Source organism: Schistocerca americana, unplaced genomic scaffold, assembly GCF_021461395.2.
Source record: "Schistocerca americana isolate TAMUIC-IGC-003095 unplaced genomic scaffold, iqSchAmer2.1 HiC_scaffold_405, whole genome shotgun sequence".
NCBI classification, from domain to species: Eukaryota; Metazoa; Arthropoda; class Insecta; order Orthoptera; family Acrididae; genus Schistocerca; species Schistocerca americana.
In genome coordinates, this window is record NW_025726132.1 from 105001 (window position 1) to 110000 (window position 5000).

Sequence of the window (5000 nt, forward strand, 5' to 3'; positions counted from 1 at the left end):
ACCCTGGTAGGATTGCAACGGGGTCCGCCTCGGGACGCACGAGCACGCACGAGGCGCGTCGCACGCCTTCAGCTCGCCCCACCGGCAGGACGTCCCACGATACATGCCAGTTAAACACCGACGGGCGGTGAACCAACAGCGTGGGACACAAATCCAACTACGAGCTTTTTAACCGCAACAACTTTAATATACGCTATTGGAGCTGGAATTACCGCGGCTGCTGGCACCAGACTTGCCCTCCAATAGATACTCGTTAAAGGATTTAAAGTGTACTCATTCCGATTACGGGGCCTCGGATGAGTCCCGTATCGTTATTTTTCGTCACTACCTCCCCGTGCCGGGAGTGGGTAATTTGCGCGCCTGCTGCCTTCCTTGGATGTGGTAGCCGTTTCTCAGGCTCCCTCTCCGGAATCGAACCCTGATTCCCCGTTACCCGTTACAACCATGGTAGGCGCAGAACCTACCATCGACAGTTGATAAGGCAGACATTTGAAAGATGCGTCGCCGGTACGAGGACCGTGCGATCAGCCCAAAGTTATTCAGAGTCACCAAGGCAAACGGACCGGACGAGCCGACCGATTGGTTTTGATCTAATAAAAGCGTCCCTTCCATCTCTGGTCGGGACTCTGTTTGCATGTATTAGCTCTAGAATTACCACAGTTATCCAAGTAACGTGGGTACGATCTAAGGAACCATAACTGATTTAATGAGCCATTCGCGGTTTCACCTTAATGCGGCTTGTACTGAGACATGCATGGCTTAATCTTTGAGACAAGCATATGACTACTGGCAGGATCAACCAGGGAGCTGCGTCAACTAGAGCTGAGCAGCCGGCCGCCCGGGAGTGTGTCCCGGGGGCCCGCGCGAACACGCAAGCGTCCGCTCAATTATTCTGCAAACAGGAGGAGGCTGAGCTCCCCTGCACAATACACCTCGAAACCCTCTCAGGTCCCGGCGGCGCGCAGCGCCGTCCTAAGTACTTGGTCGGGTTCGAGAGAGGCGCAATCGCCCGGAGTTTGGCGAGTAGACGCTTTAGGTGCGACCACCCGTGCTCCCAACTGAGCTTGCCGCTGCCGACAGAGGCCCGGGAGCGTGCTGTCGTGGCATTGCCGGCGGGAGACAACACGCGCCACCTACGGTGGCCGGCAGCTCCAACGCCAGCGCCACAGAAGGACAAAAGCCCCACTTGGGTGCCGAAGCGAACTCTCCCAGCACAGCGCACGCGCCAACACGTCCGCACAGCTGCGATACAAACCACCTGCGAGAACCGCAGAGGCGACCGAGCAGCAGACGGCGTCGCGGCGCCGAGCGCCGGGCGGCGGCGCATCCTCAGCGCACACAGTCCTCAATCGGACCAGCACACTGCAGATGTCCACCGCGCTTCGCACCGGGCCCGCGAGGACCTACTTTGGCCGCACGGCGCCGCGTGCAGGGTGCGCCGGCGCGCAGCTGCGCCGCCTGCCGCCTCCGTCGGCCGGCGCGCCTGCCACTGGCCGCCCCCACCAGCCGGCTGTAGCGCGTGCGCCCACGCACCGCGCGGCCAGCACGCCGGGAGGCCCCCCCTCACCGGCCGGGGACGGTCCCACCCAGCCACCGCCGCGTATCGCTTCACACCCACATGCCATTCACGTTCGTGGGCATGGTGGGTATCGCTGAAACAACCGGTTGGTAGCTCAACCGATCGTCGCCATCACTGATTCACCTCTAGCGAGAACAACCGCACCACAACCGTTTACCAGTTGTTCATTTGCGTAACGTCACCAGCAAACGTAGACGTCCATCGCCATTTGCAAATTCAACGATTGTTGCATGCCTGTGTCAGGTGTCACGACACACTATGTCTGCCCACATACACGCAACAACATGTGCACGCTTCGCGAACACGTGGAAGGTGGCCCCCGTACGTATGCGATGTCCATTGCGCGAACGACTGTCAACCGGCCTCTGTCGCATGTCGCAGATGTGGAACGCAGTGCACCATGCTATCACGGTGTGTGAGAAGAGACGACTACGTCTGACAACACGCGCCACTACATCAACAGACGGCTCATGCTGATCGCCATCCACGGCATACCATACTGCAATCCAGCTCTTATAGGGAGACGACACGTAGCTGAGTGCACAATATTTGGACCGTATGGTTCGCCGTTGTTGGCGCAGTCGTGGTACGGTCACACATGTACCACGATGTATCATTCAGTACATGAGGACCAATGTGCAGTACAGTGTGTGATTTGGACGTACAACATCAGCGGACAGTTGACACACGCCGTACCACAACGTAGGCTGTGCTTCGCCATGCAAATGCCAATGAACAACTGCGAAGGGCATTGAGCATGTACGTCCTGCTGCCATCCGCATTACAGTGTATAGCTGCAAGGTGTTTAACATGAAGCGATACTCTGGGGACCAGGCAGTGCGAGTAGCAAACTATATTGCGGGGGTTGCAGTTAGGCAACACCACACTAATTTAACGCGTCGTATGACAATTACAGAGCAGGTTAAGGCCCAACGTGTGTTGGGTTAAGGCCCAACGTGTGTTGGGTTAAGGCCCAACGTGTGTTGGGTTAAGGCCCAACGTGTGTTGGGTTAAGGCCCAACGTGTGTTGGGTTAAGGCCCAACGTGTGTTGGGTTAAGGCCCAACGTGTGTTGGGTTAAGGCCCAACGTGTGTTGGGTTAAGGCCCAACGTGTGTTGGGTTAAGGCCCAACGTGTGTTGGGTTAAGGCCCAACGTGTGTTGGGTTAAGGCCCAACGTGTGTTGGGTTAAGGCCCAACGTGTGTTGGGTTAAGGCCCAACGTGTGTTGGGTTAAGGCCCAACGTGTGTTGGGTTAAGGCCCAACGTGTGTTGGGTTAAGGCCCAACGTGTGTTGGGTTAAGGCCCAACGTGTGTTGGGTTAAGGCCCAACGTGTGTTGGGTTAAGGCCCAACGTGTGTTGGGTTAAGGCGCAACGTGTGTTGGGTTAAGGCGCAACGTGGGTTACGTTAAGGCGCAACGTGGGTTACGTTAAGGCGCAACGTGGGTTACGTTAAGGCGCAACGTGGGTTACGTTAAGGCGCAACGTGGGTTACGTTAAGGCGCAACGTGGGTTACGTTAAGGCGCAACGTGGGTTACGTTAAGGCGCAACGTGGGTTACGTTAAGGCCCAATATAGGTTAGGTTAAGGCCCAATATAGGTTAGGTTAAGGCCCAATATAGGTTAGGTTAAGGCCCAATATAGGTTAGGTTAAGGCCCAATATAGGTTAGGTTAAGGTACAATATAGGTTAGGTTAAGGTACAATATAGGTTAGGTTAAGGTACAATATAGGTTAGGTTAAGGTACAATATGGGTTAGGTTAAGGTACAATATGGGTTAGGTTAAGGCGCAATATGGGTTAGGTTAAGGCGCAATATGGGTTAGGTTAAGGCGCAATATGGGTTAGGTTAAGGCGCAATATGGGTTAGGTTAAGGCGCAATATGGGTTAGGTTAAGGCGCAATATGGGTTAGGTTAAGGCGCAATATGGGTTAGGTTAAGGCGCAATATGGGTTAGGTTAAGGCGCAATATGGGTTAGGTTAAGGTACAATATAGGTTAGGTTAAGGTACAATATAGGTTAGGTTAAGGTACAATATAGGTTAGGTTAAGGTACAATATGGGTTAGGTTAAGGTACAATATAGGTTAGGTTAAGGCACAATATGGGTTAGGTTAAGGCGCAATATGGGTTAGGGTAAGGCGCAATATGGGTTAGGTTAAGGCGCAATATGGGTTAGGTTAAGGCGCAACGTGGGTTACGTTAAGGCGCAACGTGGGTTACGTTAAGGCGCAACGTGGGTTACGTTAAGGCGCAACGTGGGTTACGTTAAGGCGCAACGTGGGTTACGTTAAGGCGCAACGTGGGTTACGTTAAGGCCCAATATAGGTTAGGTTAAGGCCCAATATAGGTTAGGTTAAGGCCCAATATAGGTTAGGTTAAGGCCCAATATAGGTTAGGTTAAGGCCCAATATAGGTTAGGTTAAGGTACAATATAGGTTAGGTTAAGGTACAATATAGGTTAGGTTAAGGTACAATATGGGTTAGGTTAAGGCGCAATATGGGTTAGGTTAAGGCGCAATATGGGTTAGGTTAAGGCGCAATATGGGTTAGGTTAAGGCGCAACGTGGGTTACGTTAAGGCGCAACGTGGGTTACGTTAAGGCGCAACGTGGGTTACGTTAAGGCGCAACGTGGGTTACGTTAAGGCGCAACGTGGGTTACGTTAAGGCCCAATATAGGTTAGGTTAAGGCCCAATATAGGTTAGGTTAAGGCCCAATATAGGTTAGGTTAAGGTACAATATGGGTTAGGTTAAGGTACAATATGGGTTAGGTTAAGGTACAATATAGGTTAGGTTAAGGCGCAACGTGGGTTACGTTAAGGCCCAATATAGGTTAGGTTAAGGCCCAATATAGGTTAGGTTAAGGCCCAATATAGGTTAGGTTAAGGCCCAATATAGGTTAGGTTAAGGCCCAATATAGGTTAGGTTAAGGTACAATATAGGTTAGGTTAAGGTACAATATAGGTTAGGTTAAGGTACAATATGGGTTAGGTTAAGGTACAATATGGGTTAGGTTAAGGTACAATATAGGTTAGGTTAAGGCACAATATGGGTTAGGTTAAGGCGCAATATGGGTTAGGTTAAGGCGCAATATGGGTTAGGTTAAGGCGCAATATGGGTTAGGTTAAGGCGCAATATGGGTTAGGTTAAGGCACAATACGGGTTAGGTTAAGGCACAATACGGGTTAGGTTAAGGCACAATACGGGTTAGGTTAAGGCACACATTGTTGTAAGGAAAGGTGTTTTCGGGGGGGGGGGGGGGGGGCTGGTTTGTTGATTGTGATTATCGTAAGTAAATGACTGCGGCATCATCTGATTTGCCACGTCAGGGTGCACCTTTGGCTCATAACAGGCGGCGCTCTGATTCCATGCTTGTGGCAGACCTGTGTCTTTCATTCGTGCCATTGTTTGTGTGGTGTGACA

General features: G+C 52.1%; 1 non-coding gene across 1 annotated transcript in view; it reads right to left on the reverse strand.

Moving 5' to 3' along the window:
* Positions 1–806, reverse strand: part of LOC124582250 — a 1910-nt gene extending 1104 nt beyond the window's left edge. The window contains exon 1 of the ribosomal RNA XR_006973829.1: positions 1–806. This exon is cut by the window's left edge and continues 1104 nt beyond it. This is a non-coding gene — a ribosomal RNA (small subunit ribosomal RNA).
* Between the last annotated feature and the right edge of the window lie 4194 nt (positions 807–5000).